This window comes from Mugil cephalus, chromosome 7 (assembly GCF_022458985.1).
Source record: "Mugil cephalus isolate CIBA_MC_2020 chromosome 7, CIBA_Mcephalus_1.1, whole genome shotgun sequence".
NCBI lineage: Eukaryota > Metazoa > Chordata > Actinopteri > Mugiliformes > Mugilidae > Mugil > Mugil cephalus.
The window spans coordinates 18137956-18160896 of NC_061776.1; the positions used below are offsets into that span (position 1 = coordinate 18137956).

Here is a 22941-nt window from a genome sequence, read left to right on the forward strand (position 1 = left end):
TTTACTCTAATGCATCATGTAAACACTTTACACTGTATTTCGCAATAGAACTTTCACACCATAATAAAAACCTAAACATGATGGTTTATGGTTACAGTACATGATAAACTGACAGTATAAAAGTCAGATTCACATCCACCTTTAACTACACCAGTACTATTCTTTTTATACATTAATGCCACAGCAAAAATAATAAAATTATCAGCACTGATGCCAAAATAGTAACATGGCAAATATGTTTCCTGTATTATTTGTGCTTGTGCTTATTTATTGATACTTTAAGAGAATTATATGCATGTACAATATTTTTAAACTGTGGCATTCCTATTTTTACCAAAGTGAAGAACTTTTATCCTCAGCTGCTAATCACAGTTATATAAAGTAGCAGGTTTAACTTTTCAGCAGGATGATCTACAACAAGAATATAGCTTTGTTGGTGTGTCAATAAGGTAACACAATTTATTACATCAATAATACGGTATTTCTTTGTATAATGACACTCTTCTTTTTTCAATGACATTTCTTACATTAGAGCACAACTAGAGGTTGTTGTTTCATATAATTCAATGTGATAATGAAACTGATATTCTTAACTTTTGAGAAAAGCCCGTGTTCATATCTTAAATACAAAATTAGCCTTAGATTGGAGTTTGTCATGAGGATCTGAGTTCCTCTGCTGTTCACACCTTGTCCAGGAGGGGTCAGGCGCTGCCTCTTCAGCCACCTCTCAGTGTGGGTCTCTCCCCCTCTGATGGAGCTGCAGTCCACGTCCCATTCATCAGTCTGCTTTTATTCACAGTGACAAAAGAGACATCAAATAGGGAGGTGTGGGAAAACACAACAATGCATTTCTGAACACAGACACTGGCTAATATATGCAAAGTGGGAATAAAGGACGTCCATGCAGTGTGTGTGTGTGAGTGTGTGTGTGTGTGTGTTTCGTATTTTCACATTGTTTGCCTTATTACTTGCTCCTCTGCATTTGTGTAATAATATTCATCTATCAAAATGTACAAAGCTGAATTTTAAATTTGCGAAACATTTTGAGAAACAAGGACCATCCCTCTAATGCAGCGATGAGTATTCCTGCACTGACGCTCAAACTGTTTTCGCCCTCCCTCTGTCCGTCTCTGTCTCATTTTTGTCACTCTCACAAGATCTGCACCCACAGTCCATAAAATGAACCTGAAATGATCTGTCCCTCTCCTGGCTGCTGCTCGCCGTTTCCCACCCAAATCAAAAGGGGTGAGTCGTGGGGGGTCATGTCTGGCCACCCCTCAGGAGAATAACGGGGTCTCTGTCTACCCCCCAAACCACCAACGGTTCTCCACCGTCCCTATGGCAACAGCCAAGGGCCCTGGAAGCCCCCAGACTGGGGCGTCCAAACAGATGCCCATAATTAACGTTGCTATACGGAGGTGTCAGTCCTGCCAGTCTGCCTTACATGGAGGCAGACCCTCTCCCAGACCTGTCAGAGGCCCACAGTGCTGAGTGAAAAATGACTGCCCTGCGGTCTGTATGTGTGTCTGTGCATGTGTGTGTGTGTGTGTGTGGTGGGCTGAGGCTGGGAATCGTCTGCCCGCCAGTGCCTGCCCATTTCTACTCAAGACTGACCATCGCGCCTCGGAAAAATATATGATATTATGTACTTTTGTAAGTAAGCTAATTTTGTCTGTGACGCGCTGCAGGTGCAGCGGCTGTACGTGGCCGACTGAGAATGATGTTGTGTTTCACTGTCTCCAACCAAAATACACACAAGGACCAGATCAGAAACCTCCATAAGTACTGGAGCAGGCAGACCTTGGAAAATGCACAGCAGACCTTTGCACATTAATCGTGTGACTCAGAGGGGCTAATGTTCAAAAAGGCCTGTATTCATTTTGTTTCAGAGAAAACGGCATTATTTAACAGTACGCCAACAACTATTAAAAAGATTCTAACACCCTACAATATATTTGTAAGTGGATATAAGGATTTTTGTGTGAATGTACTTGTCAACAACAATAACTTCACCTGTGAAGTATCTGTAATTCTTATTGAATTGTCAACTGGAGCACAGCTGTTTTATATCAACACTTAGTCACAGTGTCAGGGATAGTTTATGCATTTTTTTTTATTATTTGTATTGTACTTTAAAGGTTCAGTTTGTAACCATGTGTCATTATACAAGCTACCCGTGTTTTCAATGGCTTATTAAATGTTTATTAGTTATGAATTCTATTTTCTTTCGGTATACTATTCATTAAGTGGTTCATAATGAGGTTGTTGCCATCCTGTAGTTTGCTTATTTTCCCACTGTGATAATAGAAAAGAAAATGCACTGTCTACATTTTCTTCCTCATGAGCCGCTTTTAATCTTTCAGGTGCAACGGTCCCTGATGACAGCATCATCACTGTGACTTCCTGCCACCACAGGTCAACTGATCAGAGCTGATTGAGTTAAAGACACATCCGACCGCTGTCCGGCAAGTGACACCAAAGGTCACCAAATGCACTGTCCGCGGGTCCACGAGTTCATCAATGGCCCTGTGGTCACCGGCACACTCCGCGGCTCAGGGGGCGGGGGGTCAGAGGTTCATCTCACCTCTGACCTGGCCAGCCCTCTTTGTTGTCATTACATAACAAGATGTTTCCCTCCCCGCTGACCAATTTGTTTCTTTTCAGGGGACCACAGAGAGTTGGATGTAAAATGCCTTTATGAGGATGTTGAGCTTTTAAGCTCCAGCTGAAGAGTTGTGTAACAGCACGGCTAGTAAAAGTATATATGGGCTTGTAAACACAGAACAATAGCACAGCTTCAATGGTTCATTGATTTGTTTCTTTTAGTTTTTTTTTTCTATGCTGTTTTGACCGCTGCTTTTATATATGAAATCACAACAGAAGACCAGAAAATGTATAACACAAAGGATATTGCATTGAAAACAGATTATATGATAAAAACAATATGGAGAAATAACTTCTCAATTTGTGAAACTCTTTGCTTCAGGATCACAGACAGAGCCAGAGAATCCAAAAATTATGAGTCAGGGATTTATTCCCTCAGGGGTCGTGGGATCAGGGAGCCAGACACTGTTTTATGGGACCTCAAATGCAGGAACATGGGGAGGTGGGACAGGCCTGTCTGATACTGAGCCAGCCAATTATACTCTGGCTAGACACATCACACTTACATGCCATAAGTGTGGGAATCTTCTGCATCTGAAACCAAACTCATAGTGAGGCCCTGCTCGTGTCCTTAGACATCAGATTAAAAGGACTCAAAAATAATAATAATTGTGAGTAATATAACTCCTGTAAATGACTATTTAGCAAATTCTGAGAAATGTGAACTGACAAGCCTTTATACTGTGTTTATATGAGAGTAGGATTTTAAATGGTAAGTGGTAAATGTCTTTCTTTGGTACAATTTGACGAAGGAGCAGGAAACTGTGACGTGTCAAGTTTTTTTATTATTATTATTTACTCTGTTACGAGACTCATTCAGTCAAGCAGAAGATTGTAGAAACGATGCAACGTCAGCCACAATATTTTAGAAAATCAATGACATTGTCCAGTTAAGAAAAACATCTGTATCACAACCACTGTGAACATAAAACGTTTGACCTCAAGTTTCAGATAGTGACAAACAATTTTATTACAGATGTCTTCACTTATTGTTTCTGTCTTTTACAGTAGCAAATAAATCTATTTTAGTTTCACGTTATCTTATTGGTGATACACTGTCACTGACTGACAATAACATAATAATAAAAAGAATGTAAAATATAATGTATGCTAAAACATCCACATGACCAACACACATATAACATAATCTAAAGCCTATTCATATAAAATACACATTTTAACTACAAAACGCACTTTTAAAAAAAAATCAAAATTATGATAAAGCACCATTACACATATATTTTCTACAGAACACAAATTATTTTGCTTGATATTATTAGTATCTTCAGTCCTCCCAGAAAGCTCGAAGTGCTCTCTCAACTGCAGTCTTTAAAGAAGAGTTGGATTCCTCGAGGAAACAAACAAACACAATGTCGATCAGTCGAACTGAGCCTAGTGTACAAAATTAATCAAATCCTTTTTCCATTTAAATGTCTCTGTGATTTTTGAAACCTATGAATTTAAATAAATGCACCTGCAGATGCTAATTGTTTTGCACTGTCTGAGGTTAAAAAAACACATCAAGTGGAAGTTGAGTCACAACAATTAGGTTTTCTGATATAGGCCTCTGCGTGGGTTGAATCTTACAGTTTTTGTCCATTTTTTGGACCCACTGTGGTCAGAGAAGAGAATAAAATCTCATAGGAAAACGTTACATTATTTACTATGAGTAAAATCTTTAAATTTAGAGTGTTAAAGATACTTTGGCTCTTGTAGTTATTTAAAGAGCATTGCATTTAAACTGTTTATTTATGTGGTCTTGAAGTGAGAGTGAAGGCAGCACAGAAGCCTCTGCAGTTTGTTTCAGGGTGCTGCTGACAGCCTCTCAGAGGGCCCATCTATATCTATCTAAATATCTATTTATCCGTCTATCTGTGCATCTATCTCGGTGTCTGTTGTTGCTGCCTCATTTGAAGGCAAGGTGACGAACTCTCCCACGGCGGAGAGTGCGCGCCTTTTTGGAATTAGCCACGCGGCACGCCTCGCATAGTAATGGTGGCTCGCGCTTTGAGCTTGAACTTGAGCGCAGGAATGCGGCTCGTGGGAACGCAGGCTCGAGGGTGCCCTCCTCTATTGACGGCGCACAGGTCGGTGTCAGCTCTGATTATCATAAAACCCAGCCGGCTTCAAATTAAGGCACGAGGGCTCGGGCTGGCGGTCTTTCTTTCACACCAGGCAGGGGAGGAATGAACAGGTCTCCGCGCGAGCCTGCTGTGGTAAGAACTTTATTGCTCAATTTATACAAACACAGGCACAACTTCGGTCTAAGCCTCTACAGCAACTTCAGCGTTTCATTGCGAAAACTGCTTATTTTCATAGTCTTCCTTAACACTGAAAACGTTATTTTCTTTTATAGTTTTTTCGCTAAATTACTGTAAATCCAGCACGTCTGCTATTTGCTATTATGCGGTACCGTTTTTGTAACCATGACAACCCTTAATATAATTATAATGACATAAAGTATGCAGAGACGTGTGTAAAAAAAAATACATAATTTGTTTGTAAATAACTAGCCTAAAGCGACACTGTAAATGAGAACAAACTGAACGTTAAAAAAAAACTCTAGTTCATTTTAGTTTATGAGACTAAAAACACCGATTACTGTGTTTACTGTTAAGTCCATAACGTAGCCGTTTTAAATCTACAATCTTATTGAGAATTGAGAAATCTTTCATTTTTTTAGCCTCTTTGGAAAGTAGTGCAAACTTTGACAATACTGACTTTATCTTTTAAGTCTTTTATTTTTTATTTTATATATATATATATTTCAGATATTTTTATGTATATTGTATTTTTCAGTAATTTCATAGCACAAAACTGTACGTGTAAACGTTTATAAATGCATTTTACTATCAATAGTGACAATAGTGTCTATTGTACAAATTACTATTTTTTGTGTGTTTTAATCAGCATTTCGCGATCTACTATCTTTGAATGCACATATTGGTTTAAAATTACACATGTTTTGTGTCATTTGTAAACTAAAGTTGCACTTTCAATAAAGCAGAAAGAAAGAAACTATATATAAAAAAATAAGATCATGGAAATAACTTATTGTCAAAATGAATAAAAGTAGCTCCAAATAATTTCCAGTGTATTCATAATACTTCTTTTTGTGCCACATCAAAATTATTCTCAAACAGGCCAAAGTTGAGCCTGATGTTGTGCACTGAGTGAAGTGTTGATGGGAAGTTTATTCTTTTTAATGTGAGGCCTGTGAGCTTTAACATACAACATTAACACAAGTGCTGTACAAAGTTCACACAGATATAAAGATGTGAAACACAGGGTTATATGTTTGTACCACTGACCAGACTTTTGACTTCTGACATTTGATTCAAACTTTGTAAACAAATGGGAAGAAACCACAGAAAATTAGGGAACATTAAAAATGTACTCAATATTAGTTTAATTAAACTGTCTAATTTAAGCTCACACTATCAACAACACTGTTTAAAACAAATATAGTCATTAAAAGTTGGACAGTTAGCAAAACTGTTTTCTCTCTGCCTCATTTCCGTTTAAAAGACAAAGTTACAATATCTAAAAGAGGACATTTCTCTTACTGCTCAGCTCTACACAATCCTGAAACAAATATTCAAAATTATTTTTCATTGAGTTCAGAAATTATTCTAAACCCATATGCTATTTTTTTTTTTTTTTACAGTACTGTACTGTAAAACACACACACACACTCACACACACATTGTTAATTACTCTTTTGTCCATTTCTCCGGTAATGTGCACTAAATGAAATAATCTTTTATAACACAGTCTGTTTCGGATTCCTTTGTCACAATTAGAGTGTATAAAAGCAAAATAAATCAGTTCATTTCAAGGCAGGCGTTAGAAAACATTATGCAACCAAGTTCACGTCAAAACGTTTATTTTCATCCAATATTTAAAATGTTTGTCCACATGCAGCCTTTTTTTGTGTGTGTGTTTAATTTATTCTTCAGGTATTTGGCCAATATAGTTGCATTGGAATTTTCCACATGTGGGATTTTCAGTTACTGTAGCATGTATTTAATTGTCTAATGTCAAAATACTGTTAAAATTGCAAAGATACAGAGATTTACAGTATTCTCTAATTCCATTTTAAAATAATGATAAATGTCATGAAGGTTACAAATAAAAGGTTGCAAATATAACAGTATAAAAGCCTCAAGGTTTGGAAAGAACCTTGGTTTGCATTATATGTCATGTCATATAATAAGACTTTTCATAATAATGACAATGGTCTAAAAACAAAGAATGAATAATAACCTGCACATTTTTACATGTGTGGACGTATGACTTAAACAGGTGGGGCTGCTATGAATAACAACATAACATAATGAAAATGAACATAATAATAAAAAGAAGATGATGATGAAGAAGTTGAAAGTACTTTAATCTTTATTTTATTCAACTTGTTAACATTAGAAACAAATGATTCAGGGTTTTTTTTTTTCAACATGTTAAATTATGTAGTTAAACATGGAGTGAACGTTGCATGGCTTTAATGTCACTTATTTAACTAACACCCTTCTCAGAATTGTACAAATAAAGGATAACTAGTTCCTACTTGTCTCATAAAGACTATCTCATGACACCACAGTTTTCCTGGATCTTCCAGTAGGTAACATTTAACAATTAAGGCCTTTAGATTTTATTTTATAAATTCTAAATTAAATTCTACACCTGAGTCATTTACAGTATTTATATACAAATATAATAATACAGAGACTTCAGCAGAATACGTTTTAGGTTTATCACTTTCTTTTGTTTTCCTTTTCTTAATCAATGACAAAACAAAAACAAGGCTAGCACTGTTAATACGTACTGGTATAAAACAAAGAAGAAACACTGTAGCTACTGTAAACAGTAATTGCAAAGCGATCCGCCTACTTCTCACCAAAGTGTGTCGCTGTTTCGTCCTGTACCACATGCATCTTTACTGTATGCAGGATTTCTCCAGCCTTACACATTCAGTAAATGAACTGTGTGCAAATCGTTAGGATTTAAGATCTAAAATTTAAAAATAATTTATCCTGCCACAGTCTGTAAATGGGCAGGCAAGAAGCAGCCGATAATAATTAATTATTCTACTGTAAATGACATTCTTATGTGTCTACAGGTCGATTAAACGGGCTGTAAACACCTGAAAATATAATAAAACGAGACAAAACTGCTTTTCCAGCTGTTTTGCATCATGTGACACACTTCGAATATATGGATATGCGAACCAGGAATATGAAAGAGTGAATAAAGCAACTGATTCAGAAATATACAGGCTTTATGCAGCCCCTCGTTAAGAGTATGGATCTCTTTTTCGGGCGTTTATGCTCCTTAAATATTAGCTAAAGGGTCGTACAGGACATTACGTTAATCAGGCAGTTGATTCGTATGAAGTAACACGTGTGCTGCAGATGTTTCATGTAGAAAATACAATCAGCCTTTAAACTGGTGGTAATTTGTGTAATACCGATCTGAAGGTTTTACACTCACCACCACATCAACATATATTTTTTTGGATCTAATCATTTCCACGCGTAGGTTTTCAAAATACAGCGTTAGCAGCAACCTTCTATCGGGCTGTTATATATTCCCTTTTTATTCCCCCCCAAATATTATAGGCCCTGTTTGACAAATGTGATAGGCCCCGGGTCGGCTGTATTACCTCCTCCTCCTCCTTCTCATCATCATCATCATCATCACCCTCCCTCCCTGTCGCCTCCCTCGCTGTCTGCAGCCGCAGCTCCCACACTCCGGTCTGACCCGCTTTATTCCGGTAAGAGACGATTTTCTTTCTGCATAATATTTTAGACAATTTTCTCTTAATGCGTGTAAAAGAGATTAAGGATTGGTCTGAAAATAAGGGCGGTTTCGGTGCAGTTTTGACACGTAGGACAGATACTGTAGATCTCACTGTGTAAATATGGAGTATTCGGATCAAGTGCTGAATGAACCTGGGGCATTTCTGGGGCAAATTATAATTCAGTAAATGATGCATTTTATGCATTTTTAAAATTCAGGTGATCCGTGAGTATGCCTGTATCAATTTTGGACTGTGCTGGAGTAATTTATAAGTAGTCTCATAATATAATATAATAATATTTTTACAGTAGTGAAACATGATGTATGTTAATTTTGGCCTTTAAACATGCTTTAATTTAACAGCATGCACGCAATAAGAGAGGGGTATATATTTAGCGTGTTACTTAAATAGACAAAATAACAATTTCACTAAAGTGACAAATGTAAATATCATTCTTCAAAAACATCAATTCTGGTTCAATTTACTTTTGCTGATTTATAATTTTTTTAAAAAAACATCTGTAGGAAAACTGTAGCTGTAAAATATACGTGAATATTATAAAAACAATATAAATTATATGCAATGTAGCCTTTGATCGTCACACAGTCTTCAGTCTTCAGCCATTTTTTTCTCATGATGCGTGGAGAATGCCAATTAGCCTCCTTTAAAGTTAATGCAAACTATGGAATATTAGATGAGAGTCTTTGCTGCCATGTGCTCATGTAAGAAGTATTCATGTAGTAGTAGAGGAGGAGGAGGAGGAGGAGGAGGAGGCCCCAGGCAGCGCTGCAGTGCAGAGTTCAGCAGGGAGATATTGTTGTGAGCCTGGGAAAGTGTAGCGGGGCTGACGCCAGACTCTGTTGTCCGGGGTGGAGGCGGGGGGGTCGAGAATCCCAGACCTGATTGTCATGTAAATTTCTCTCCGGCACGTTGTTGAACTTGATGTTGACTTCTTTTTTTTTTTTTTTTTTTTTTTTTTTTTTTGAGGAGGGGGTAGTTGAGGGGGCAGTTGAGGGAGAGGGGGGTAAATTCTCTCTTGTCACTTGTTTGTGGGAAAATCCATCTGAGGACACACACACACACCTTTCAGCATATTGTTTAAACCTTCAGTACAAAACACTGCATACAAAAGCAATTTATCTCCAGGAACTAAGCAATATTCTGTGTGGTAAATTTGAACCTAGTCCGTAAATAATGTCTGATATAGTTTTAATTTTTAGCAACTTTTGTAGTAGAGCTTCCCCTTGTGCAAAGCGTTAAATATATTGATAAAACCCTCAATGCATCAGTTACAGGAGATAACAAGCATCAGGTTCTATGTTGTATTTTAACCAAAGGTTTTAAAGGGCTATTTACTTACTAACATTTACTTTTTTCATATTACCTATCAATAGAAACCAGTAGTTTGCAAACAGGTGCAATATATACACGTGTGCTCCCAGAGCTTGATTGCGCATGCTCGGGGGCAATCATGACCGTGCTATGAAACACCTCTCTGATGCTAAACGTGCAGACCTTCTTCTCGTTTTTTTTTTTTTTTTTTTGTCCTGAAGCCGTGCCAGCACTGTGTGGTTTGAGTTCAATTACAGGATGAGAGCAGCAGAGGCCCCGGCTGATTAAATCTATTTATAAATGATGCAGAGTAGAACAGGATTCATACTGCAAAGTCCGACCTGTGCTGCAGCCTGACAAGAGAGATGCACCTCCGTGGTACTAACAGATTGCCCATGCGCAATAATCAGATATGTAACTGCTATCTGATGCAAGCTTCGTTTGAAAACCAGGACTGTAGCTCCCTGCTTTTTTATTGGTTTACGCACGCATACACACGCACGCACACACACACACGCGCGCACACACACACACACACACACACACACACACACACACACACACACTGATTCCAGCATCTTTCTAAATATCCTTTCAAACTTTGGGCGATATTGCAAGTTGCTCTCTGGGTTTTGTCTCTGCCATTGGCTTCTTCTATCAAAGGGCATGATTGTTATCGTGCTCACTATCTCATCTCCTCAGCCCAGGTATCATTCACATCATAATATCGTTCTCGATAAGGCTGCATACAGCCCGAATGCTATCAGGACGTGAATAGGCGTGGGCCTTTTATGCACCAAGGACAGAAACCCTGAATTTCTCTGCTGCGTTTCCGAACGACGATCTTTTATAGTATTTAATTTAAAACCAGATGTTGTTGCAGCATTTCCTTTCCCCGAGAAATGTGTGGATATTGAAAAAGACATCTTTAACTTCTTCAAAGAATGAGCACCGTGACTTTGGTCACAACAATGTAGCAGCGATGTAAAAAAGTGCACGTAGGATCCATAATCGGGTCACTTGATATAGCAATGAGAATGTAGGCCAGCTATTTGACCTTTTTCTCAGTTGTTCCCATTAAATATATGGAGCATTTCACGACATAGCTACACACCAGAAGAAAGCTAGCGTCGTAATAGCTTTAACTCTTTGATAATGATGAAGAAAGGGTTGCTTTGCTTTTTATTCTTCTCTTTGACTTGAGGAAAAGCTAGTCCAAAAACGAGGTTTGGAGATTACTTGTTCCTTTAGTGTATCTTTAAAACCTTGTAGAATATTATCGGGGATTAACAGGAATTTGTGAAGTTTGTGCTCCCATTACGCCCTCTGAACAGGATTACAAAGCTTATTTTAAAGAGAGAAAGCCCGTAGTCGACACTAAAGGAGCCGTCTAAAAATAATAATTAGGGTGAGTTTTTATAAATGTGTAATTCCTTCCTCGGAAATACAGCTATTTTTCTCATAACGGGAGGTTTAACCCAGCTCCATCTGCATCAGTCCTAATTTGCTTTTAGAATTAATTTACGCACTCATCTCTCCATTTTACGGCTCGACTAATGAGGATAATTGGAGGAATCAGCTCCTGATTGACACACACCTGCATTCATTTTCAAATTGGCTTTGATAATTTCATCTTCATATTCCCGCCTCTCTCTCTCTCTCTCTCTCTCTCTCTCTCCGTCTCTCTCTCTCTCTCTCCCTCTCTCTCTCTCTGAGGCGGAGTTTATCCCTCTCCTCACCGTGTGGACTCTCCGCACTTGTCAGTCGCAGCCTTCGTGTGAGGGAGAGGACGCCGCGGTGTAGCTTTTAGTCCACACACACATAGAGAGAGAGGGGCACTACTTTGTAGCCACACAACTCTTTTACATACATGAGATTTCATCTCATCGGATGCGCTCAAATCAGACTCATCAGAACGAGGGATTGAATTTACTGGAGCATACTGACTGTGGTGGAGTGGAGTTAGGCTCATGTGCAAGTAAGTGGGATGCAGGCTGTATGTGACTTCTGTATAACTCCATAGCCTAAATATATCCTCAGTTCTACCAATGTGCTGTTGTGTATTTAAAATCTCATTCTGTGACCTCACCTTATGGATTATGGCAGGAGTTTTAGAGCATTGTTTTTTTTCTTTCCACCCCAGATATGCTCCCAAAGCCACAGACGTACAGCTGAAGGCCTTTGTAATTGCAGTTTTGCTTGTGTGTTGGTTTGATGCTGGAAAAAAATACAAGTTCAGATCTGGCAGTGCAAACCACAATGTTGACAACAAGCGGCTTTAAATATATTACTGTTTTTGGCTGGACTGCAAATGGCCTTTGGTACCCAGCCTACAGCTACGTGCACATGTGATGCCGTGCGAAACAAAATGCTGCTTTATGTCGTGGAGCTTGTACTTGTAAAGCGGGATTTTTTTTTTATTTTTTATTTTACTGCTTTGGCAATAGTGTGTTTATTTATAGCGAATGATGGCCAGTGGAGCAAAGTTGAACTGGATAGTGGCAGACTGTGCCTATTCAAGGAGCCATTGGGCCAAGTGTCAAGCAAAAGTGTGTGTGAGTGTAGATTTGTGTCGTTGAAAGACCTTTATAGCCCGTGATAAACAGATAAATATGAATGTACACTCGCTCTATCTCTCTCTGACTCTGCATGTGTGTGTGTATCTGCAAATGTGTGTGTGTGTGTATGTGTCTGTGTGAGGGGATCTCAGTGCAATGTGACCACAGGCAGGGTCTCTATATGTGTGTGTGTGTGTGTGTGTGTGTTTTCCCTCTGTGTATACTGGAGAGACGGCCCCTTTAAGAGACAACGGGTTAGTTTGTGTCTTTGGTTATCTAGCTGTATGAGTTTTAATTTCATAAAGCTAGAGAACCGAAAGTACGAACTGACGCCGAGCACTTCGGAGTCGAGCCGGGGGTCCTCTCGCTCGGCATGGAGGAGGAAGAGGAGGAGATGATGCCGGGGCGGGCAGCAGCAGCAGCAGCTGGAGGAAGAAGCGGGAGGGACGGATGCTGAAGGAGGCTGAGCGCCGCCGCTGCCGCCGTTCAGGAGGAGTGGTGGACAGGGGGGGTTGGTCCGCTGAGGCTGGAAGGGCACCGATTTTTTGCGGTTCCCGTCCACCTCTCTTGGAAAGATGTTAGCACGTTATGAAGAGCCACTCGCGCGCGCGCGTGTGTGTGTGTGTGCTTTTAAGGGTGCGTGATTTTGGCATCGCGGGCATGTTGGGGCCTGTTGATGACCAATAAATCAGCGTTTTGTTCCTCTTCAGGGGCACAAGGGAGGGGTATCTGTAGAAAACCCGTGTTAAAATCCCACATCGCACGTGGCTGCTGTTTGCCATAACTGTGTGGGTGTTTTAACAGTAATATCTTGAGGGTTGAGACAGAAATAGTTAAGGGATTCGTGCGATTGGTCAATCCGGAGCTCACGTGATGACGTTGGCAGTGGCAGCAGCATCAGATCGCTCTCTAACGTCTCACATGTTGGTTATTTTTTGGAGGCCTAGAAGTTGGTACAGCCTTCGTTGAAACACAGCGTGAATGAATCACGCAGTGTCGTTCGCTGCATGTGCAGACTCACTAACTACTCTAATACTCTAAGTGTATTTCCTTCATGAGTGCTGTAGTCTAAGTGATGTCCCCTGGCTGTAATTAACTTGACATTAGGAGCGTGATGTATAATTGGATATACATCACTTGGTGCAAGATGAAAACTCAGAGGAGCTGGATGGAAAGCCTTGCAGTGTGCCAGCATACCTGCTATCAGTGTTTTTCCATCATCCAGATGTCACATATTGTGGGTTGTTTGGTTCTTCGCAACACATCCACATTATACTGCATCAGCCACTCGGAGTAAAAGAGGCCGGGCTGTACCTGGCCATCTTGAGCCCATTTTGAGCAGGCTTTCAAGCTGAATCCGAGTGACATGGCAGATATGTTCAAATATGTGCTTCGCCCGGTGGATTATTTTTGTGTTCGCCTGCTGGATAAGAACAAAATAGGACATGGGCTCAGAGTTTGATCTATTCTTGGAGCAGAATCAGCAAGCCTTAGAGATGAGTGAATATCCCTGAAGTCCCAGAATGCTCTATTTAGACCATGACTGACAACATTTGATGTGCGCAGTTAAAAAAGAGAGCTCAGATGGTGAGTGTGTGTGTGTTAGTGTGTGTGTGTGTGTGTCTTGCTGATATCTGTGTACAGTCACTACATGCGTTTTGACCTGCGCATCCTATATATTGAATGGGTAGAAAGCCAGGTTTAAAATATAGCGGGATCATGTCATCTTTTCAATTTCACAGATCACAGTGATGCTTTTTGTATATATATAAATATATATATAATTTACACTCTGGTTTTCTGTTGTATGCAGCATCTCTTATGCCTTACCCTACATTTTAGTTGCTCAGTAACTGTGATGCTTTCCAGATAAAGCATTATGTATGCCATTGCTTTGTTCTACATTTTTTTTCTTTCCCACTACCTATTTCATGACACCTTACATTTTGAACTTTCCATAAACCAAGCATTATTTACTGTATGCGCACCACAAAATATATTTAACCTTGCGACGAGGCAAAATAATGAGAAGTGCGTGAAGAAAACAGCACTTGTGAAGAAAGTAAAACAAGTTTAGGAGACGGCTATTAGCTGCAAGGTCAACACAAATGCATTCATTTCCCTCCCCTGTCTCATGTTTTCCTCTGCTGCCCTAAAAGCCACTAATTCATTGCTAAAAACGACAGCTACAGTTGTGGTATGCACATACATTGATCCTCTCCTTTCTTTTGTCTTTAAAGGAAAATGTCGCCAACAACAGCCATAAGATTTACTCACAACGAAGACAAATTGCCACAAGGCAGGATGAGGAGCAACATCCAGCCCGCAGGTAAATATTCAATACAATAAGACGTGTATGATGAGCAGGTTGTTTCCATGTGAACAACAACACATGCTGTCAAGTGACTGAAGCGATGTGCATCTTATGCCCGATATATTTTGTGTATAAAAATAGGAGATTGATTTAAGGAGTCAAGTTTGAAAAGGATGGAGGCTTTCAGATAGTTTTGTATCAACAGCCAGAAATGAAGCTTTGCTGGTTGTTGATTGTTGTCCGTGAGCTGTGTGGCCAGTTGGTTGTATGTGGGTGTCAAAAGGAGAAAGAGAGACACACTGAAATTTGAAATATTGTTAGTTTTTATTTTGCGTTGGGAGCGATTGTTTAAGCGCATAGCTCTGCTATAAACCTTACAATGTTATTCAAACGGGAAAGGATATTAACAGAGACATTTACTAGCATTTTTATTTGCACACGGTAAAAATGTCAGTTTTAGACCATTCATGTATATCTCAGAATATACATACAGCGTCTAAAAGCAATAGATTTTAGCCTGTAGCAACACAGAGAGAGTAAACAGTCTGATTTTAGTGAGTGAAATAGCCTCCATGTTGAATTCCATCATCCCTTTCTCCTTTGACGTATTAACATTTTTTTGAACATCGCCCCCCCCATCCTCCTCGCACTCAGACACACGCAGCCCTCTTTTTCATTCTCATACATTCAGCGTTTTATCCCTTTAAACACTATGATCCTATTTGTCAGGTAGAGTGTGTGGTAGGTGCAGGGGAGGTTGCCGTGTAATCTTTGCTGCGGTTCTTTATCCCGTTAGGACAGCGGAGGCGTAAGGCTCACCCAAGGTTTGGACCTGCTCATGTGGAAAGAGTGTTTGGGTGGCTCTGTCCTTTCTGTCCCTAATACCGTGGTTGATAAAACCGGCCTCCCCTCGATTTACATAAATGTATAGCACATGCATAATTCTGCAACGGCGTCGTTACGTTGGTTGAACATAAAATAAATGTAAGTCTTTTGTTGGATTATTAGTGTGGTTTTGTCTTTAAACTACAATGAAAATTATGAATTCACAACAGCCCAGAAATAAAAACACAATACGACGATATTATTTCAGTTATTTCTCCAAGACGGGAACAGAAACATTCCTGGCTTTAAGGCTGTCAGAATGGTCCCTCCATTTCCCCCTTAAATAGTGGAGAATTACGAATTTAAACAGTAAGTACATATTGTTTAGCAAGGTCAAATCTTCGTGGTTCCACAACCTTGAAGCTCAATAGAAAGCTCAGTTATTCAAATTTAGTATGGAGTTCTTTGAGTCACCCAGATTTTCCCAAGCTTTATATTAGCATATGCAAGGACCGTCCTGTGCTGCTGTTTTCTAAAGTGGATGTAAATTATAACCTCAGTATTATACAGGCTGATAGGAGATAAATCTCTGCAGTAATGCTTTGCAGCGAATGGTGGATGGGGTGGGGGTGTTGTAGAGGGTTTGAAGTGTGTGTGTGTGTGTGTGTGTGTGTGTGTGTGTGTGTGTGTGTGTGTGTGTGTGTGTGAGGTACTGTACAATAGCCTGTGGCAGATGGAATACAGACTAGCAAGGCACTTGCTAATAGTCATGCTAAAGTCTCCTCTCGCTGGCTTTAGTTTCTCCAATTTTTCTGCCTTATTTCAGGGGGGAAAAAAATAAAAAATGAAGAGGTACATGCATAAAAATATAAAAGCGTGGACAGTTGCCATATTTGTGAAACAGTTTTGAAAGTGTGCACACATCGTTTTAAAACAAATATTAACACAGGGAGATTACTAAGTCGAAATTTGCACTTGTGCGGTCCAAAAGGCTAAGGGGCTTCAGGCCTCACGAGCAGAGGAGAGATCTCTTTGGAATCCCTATGCAAACTAGGGCTTGAATAATGAGATGTATTTATGAAGGGCTGGGAAGGGGGTCCCGCTTTTGAAAGCCAGTAGGCTGGAGTCTGAATGGGATAGAAGGAGAGAGAGGGGGGCTGTACAAGGGGGAACGGGGGTGTGTGTGGAGGGGTACAGGGGCCCCCAGCAGTCCAGGCCTCGGCCAGGCAGCTGTGAAAAGGGGTCCCGTCTTTTTCCCACGCCCAGCAAGACGCGAAACACTGCCGCAGCTCGCTAGGGTCAAGTCCCATCGCTAATATATACACACGTACGTACACACGCATGCACGCACACATAGACGCAGGGATCGTGTGTAAAAGTTGTGCAAATTAACAAGCTGTCTGGGAAGCTCTGTGACATGGGGACACCTGCTATTCTCCCAGAATGCTTTGCACTCCCATCAGGGGCCATTGAGCTTGATGAGACAACAATTAGGTCATAACTTCAACTTGAACTTAAAATTCTGTTGAGGATTGAAAAGAGCTTGGATTGGGATTTTTTTTTTTCTTTCCAGCTTTCCACACATTTTGAAATACTTGGTTCTCGGTGTGTTATATTTAAAAATGGTCATTATAAAAATAATTTAAAATTTCCAACCTTGCTGATTATATTATTTAAATTAAATTTCAAGAAATCAGAGAAATAGTGCAAAACCTAGAATCGATGGTTTTTGGTGTGTCCACTCACTCGGTCTGCAGAGACAAACTTGGCCTTGTGCTTGATCCGAGACCCCAACTGTCAACCTGGCATTGTCTGCACACACACACACACACACACACACACACACACACACACACACACATTCTCACACACTCACACAGCGTGCTTCAGGGAGACACAAAAGAAAATTTGTAAAGATGAAATAGAGTGAGGTTGGTTAAAGATATGGCAGCTATAGAGGAATAACTATGAGCTGAACTCTCAGTCTGACCTTCTGTCATTTCATAAATACAAAATTAGTAAAAGTAAAAAAAAAAAAGTAGAAGAGAATAACGTTTGAAATGATACACCATCTGTTATTTAACCAGAAAAACAGGGCACTTTTAAACTGAGATCAGCTGCGTCTCACGGCTCCATATTTTGATCTGTGTCATTACGGTTGGTTTAATCGCGTGTTCATGTTGAATCCGTGTGAAGCTCCTGAAATGCCGTCCATGTCAGCAGCTGCTCTTTTGCCGCCTACCACATGAGGCCGGGGTCCCACCCATCCCTTCCCTCTATCTCCCTCTAGATACTGGCACACCAATCAAAATGGTGCAGCACTCTCTTCCCTCCCCGCTCGCCTCCATCACCGCATCACAGCGACACAGAGCGGTGTCACACTGATTCAGTTCCCCCTGCCCGCTCGAGCTCCTCGCTTTAATTCCACACTACGAGAAACACGCCTGCTATCTCTGTGAATACATTAGCGAGCGTCTCCTCTCCTCTCGCGCTCTCTGCCACCAACTCCTTCTCCCTTCTTCCCTCTTTCTCCATCTCGTTCCACTGTCCTCATTATCATGCTCCCTCCTATTCAGATGAGTTTCAAATAGAGAGGGGGACCCTTCTAATTAGCTCTGTAAAGATGCTTTGTTGCGGTCAGTGTGGCCACCAGTGTGTGCATTGAGAGACGATGTGTGACAGCTAGTGTTAGCATTGAGACAGTGTGTATGGGCCCTTAATGAGGTTTGTTAGCTGAGTGTGTATCCTGCTGTTTGAATACACCCTCGGCTGCCTTTGAAGGAACAGAGATGAAGAGAGCGAAGGAGGAGAGAGGAGTCTTTCAGCGTGGCAGGTTGCAGAATGCAGATGATGCATTATGCCCAGCGTGGTTTCCATTTGAACAGCAAATGAGAGGAGAATAAGGCCTCACTTGCGTGTTGTCCGTAAAAACTGTGGGAAATATTTATCGCGCTCACGAGGCATTTGGGGGATTTTCCAAATCCCTGAAATGTGTGGCGACTCCAGTATCCCCTCCGTGGATTGGTGGACGGTGATCACAGCTCCAAGAAACTCTGCTTTTTTTTTGTTGTTGTTGTTGATAAATGGGGCGCCAGGTGCAAGAAAGAGACTGAATCAGTTAATCGTTTGCGTAAAGGGGTAAAAAAAAAAAAAGCCAGATAATCAGTAAAGAAGAGGAATTGTGTCAGAAAAGCATTTTTATACAGTCAAACTTTTAGACTCAGACGTTCAGCGTAAGGACGGTGTTGATGATTAAATTACCTGTGAACAATGAGGAAATAAATGATATAAATAATAATGCAAATGCAGAGAGAAGGTGCTGCTGTCGCGGTGGAGGAACGAGGGAGATTGGAGATGGCTGGAAACAGATGAGAGCCGAAGGTGGAGGATAGACCGAGAGAGAGAAAAATAGGTTGGGAAATGAGGGATTGTATGGAGCCGAAGAGCCGACCTGCTGGGCCTGCCTGCTGCCTCAGAGATTGTAAACTGTCACTCAGGATGCAGACAGACAAGCAAAACAGACATCATTTGCCCATATTACCCTCTAATGCTGAAACTGTCCTCCATGCAGCCCCCCCGTCCGCTCCCCTTCTTTTTTTATCCCTCACTCCTCTTTCATTTTTTTTTTCTTCTGCCCGTGCACATGCATGTGTATGAACTCCCTAATCTATTTTCTCTATCTTCCTCCAGTCACAGTCCCTCCAACACTTTCCCCTTTCTGTTGATAGAATGAGTCCGCTTGCAGCATACTCTCCCCTCTCATTGTTCGATGGTTCGTTGCCTCTCCATAGGAGGTAGAGAGTGTTTGGGCTCTTTCCCCTGTTTTACCAGTTTACCAGTGTAATCCTTTACACTGGCACAATGAGCGCTCACTCCAGCCACGGGATTCTATTAGACTCCCAGAGAGACACGAGATCTCCATAAACATTTTCTACCTCCCCTCCTCTCACCACCTATACCACCTTGTGTCCTCAAACACACGCAGCCAAACTGATAGCTTCCTTTATACATTTTAAAACCTCACCTTCGTTTTTCTGGAGGAGATTTTACCTGTCGGGGAAAAAAAAAAAAGAAGCGAGAATAAGAGCTTTTACACTTACATTACCGACGGCTTGTTAACGCTGTCAGCTTCACTCCCAAACTGACTCCCAAAACATTGTTCCTTTAGAACTGCGGCGCACATAACAAGCGGCTGCGAACGAGCAAATGCTTGTTATATTGTCTTTGGGGGGAAACGCTAAAGATGTTTTAAAAATGCTGGAGACACTGGCGGTTCTGATTCCTGCTCTCTGCTGCAAACATGATGCATGAACATTAAACTCTGCAGATAAACTCCCATATCCTTCATTTCATGCACACATTGTGTGTAAAATAATACAAACAAAAGTAGATGTACAATTTGGTATTACTCCTCTAGTCCTTTATCCTTAAGGGGAAAATTCTTGTGTCATTATAGGGCAACTACAACAGGAAAATGAGGCTGCTTTTATTAACTGTGGCTAATGTGTCACCTTTTCTATCTATGCATTTATTATTTCAAGTGACACGACCATAAAACAAGGAAATAGAATAGCATGCTTAAAAAAAAAGAAGGTCACGGCTCAAAATAAAATAAGGAACAATGCCATAATATGTGGAATGAGCATTTTAAATTGTACTTGGCATTTCCAAGTTTCTTACTGAGTATAGTTTGACATGATTTAATATCTTTTATTGGGCATGTTAGGGCTCCATCTCCTTCTTGAAAATGCCCACTTTAGATTTCTGCCAGGAACTTCAATAAAACTTAGTGTTTACTGAATTACTTTCTCCTTTATAAATTTACTTTATGGCAAAGAATAGAATACAAAGCTCATGAGCGTCCTGAGTGCGGTCATAAACTAATCTCCAGGCTCCTTCATCTTGCTCTAAATATTAACCAATCAGAAGCAGCAGCTGAATTCAGCCGTTATTTGCCCTCATTAGTTATTCTAGCATAAAGCGACAGAGCCACTTGTCCGTAGCACATGGAGCACTCCAAAATAATGATTTCTCTGCTGTTGCGTTAGCTCTAATGATGGTTATGTTTTATGTTTTATTTAAATTTATTTGATTTTATTTGTGCTCAATAATCAACATTTGCCATTTGATAATAAGAATATAACAGTCGAAATCAATTGATGAGGTGATTATTCCTAGAAATCGACACATTTTCGTGAATGCTTTTGGTTTGAAAGCTGTAGATGTTTAATTTGCTGATGCTGCTCTCGCGTTGGTGACCTCTCCCTGTTTTGTTCCTCAAGTCCAAAGCCATGGGTCACAGGGCTCCTCTCTCCCCAACTCCTTCCCTCCTCATACACAAACATATCCTTCTATCCACCCCCCCACCCCTCCAGCCTTCCCTCTCCTTCCCCAGCTCTTTTCTTTCTCACTGGGTGGAGGGCTGCCCTGAACCAACATTGTCCCCTACGCCGGCTCTAGTGGGGGGCCCTATTGTGTGTGAAGGAATGGCGAGTTAACACCCATGTCTGAACCCTCTCAATGGGGGCATTGTGTCTGAACCTTCCTCCAGCTCACCCAATCTCACCCCACGTCACCCCCCCCACACACACACACACAGCACAGGGCGAGCGAGGGGCTACTCTGGCTGCTCCCCCATTATATGATGAAAACACGCACATGCACAAACTCAAATTCACCAACCAACCATCCCATAACTGACCTTGGCCGTTTTAACCCGCTACTTTCTGTGTCTTATTAATTTTCCAGAAGAGCACACTGAGCTCCACACATCTGTAGCTGGGTTTGACAGAAATTGAGGCCACTGGGTTTATGGTTACTGAAGGAGGCCCCTGCAATTCATTTTTTTTTTATATAGAAAAGAACAAAGAAACACATAAAGAACTAGATTAGCATGATAACAGGATGCTTTGAGATGCACGCCAGTAAAGGAATTTGTTTACGTAAGATTATTAATGTTGGTGAAATGCTTCGACAATGGAGGTGTAATGGTTTTAAGTGGAAAGATTTACATTTAAAATGTGAACAGAAATGGATTTGTCCGTGTTTCATATGCTATGTTGAGCATTTTTATTTGTTTCTGTATTTTAGTGAGAGCCTTGGGGGCAGGTTAGAAAAGAGCAAGTTGGCGTTTTCTTCCCACATATTTTTAATCAAAGTGTTAGCGTTTACATTTGCATTTGCATTGAGCAAGGGGATGCTGAATGCCAAAGGTGAGATTTTGAAAAACACTCTCTATTTTCCCTTTTTCAGATGGAAACAAGGGTGGGTGGTTGGAAGGCTGGATAAAGGCTGGTAGATGACTGAACTCAGAGACCCGGCGCAGCTCATCATCATTGCCATGGGCTCTCGTCTTCTTCCTGTCCTCCCTTGGCTCATACCTCCATCCAGGGGTCCAGCAGAGCCAGTGAAGCCCAGGCGGGGAGCGAGTGAGTGGGCTGGGAAGGATGGCGAAGGTCCCTAAAGGCTAGAACCACCTCTGGAGCTACCGGAAAGCAGGAGAAATCAATACAAAACACAGAACCTTCACAGCTCTGAGTGGGGTTTCCTGTGTTTTAAGTGTGTGGCCTAGGGGCCCGCAGACCTCCGAAGGACAGGCCCTGCGTGGCTCTCTCAGCTGCAGCCCTGGCTGCGTAGACCGGACCCCAGTCCCGACTTTCCACTGGCTGCGTGTGGTTCGGCTGAAGGGGATTTCTCCCCAAATAATACCCAATACCCAGAATGTTGAAGACAGCCAAGAGGGATATTCCTTTCTCTTGATTTATTTTTTTTTTCCATCATAAGATTGACATATCCCCCCACCTTCTGCCTCTGGCTGTTTAAAAACCAGTTTGGGAGTTCTGCTTTTTACTCACTCCTCCATCTTCAATTCGCCTGTTGTTTTATTCCCCAACTAGTTTTTACATTTGACAAAGAGACAGTGCGATCTTTATTTTCTCCTCCAATCTCGGCTTACCGTTACTATGGTGAGCCAGACACGTGTCTGTCCAAACCACAAATACTGGCATGTGAAGAGTGTGAACATCTTTTTTTTTTTTTCTCCATGATGTTATTCAGTTTCAGACTGTTTAAAAAACCGACTGAGCGTCAAAGAGGGCTGAAGATCACAAGTAAAGTGACCTTGTAGTGGAGATGGTAAAATGGCAAGTATCTCTTTTTCGCACTTCACATTACCGCTCTACCAACTCTGAATGTGCTCTCATTTACTCACACACTTAAAACAGCCGGAGTGTGTGTGTGTGTGTGTGTGTGTGTGTGTGTGTGGATGATGATTACAGACGTAAAAGATGTCTCTGAACTCTAAGAAATGTTTGGAAGTTAACAAGTTATTTTCAAATCGGAGCTGTCAGATTTTGAATCACGCTGCCGCTACTCCGTGTATCTTCGTCTTATTATCTACACCAGAGAGCTCCGTTTGTGTATGAATGGGCTGCATATGCCTGGCCTTG

At 40.9% G+C, this 22941-nt stretch overlaps 1 long non-coding RNA gene across 2 annotated transcripts; it reads left to right on the top strand.

Annotated features, from left to right (window-relative positions):
- The first annotated feature begins 4689 nt into the window (after positions 1-4689).
- Positions 4690-22561, top strand: LOC125011254. Of its 2 annotated transcripts, XR_007113150.1 has the most exons (4): positions 4690-4880; positions 8283-8437; positions 14595-14683; positions 21746-22561. It is a non-coding gene; the product is annotated as an uncharacterized LOC125011254 (long non-coding RNA). The 2 variants fall into 2 exon arrangements; XR_007113151.1 differs by lacking the exons at positions 4690-4880; positions 8283-8437 and adding an exon at positions 11556-11774.
- Positions 22562-22941: the final 380 nt, after the last annotated feature.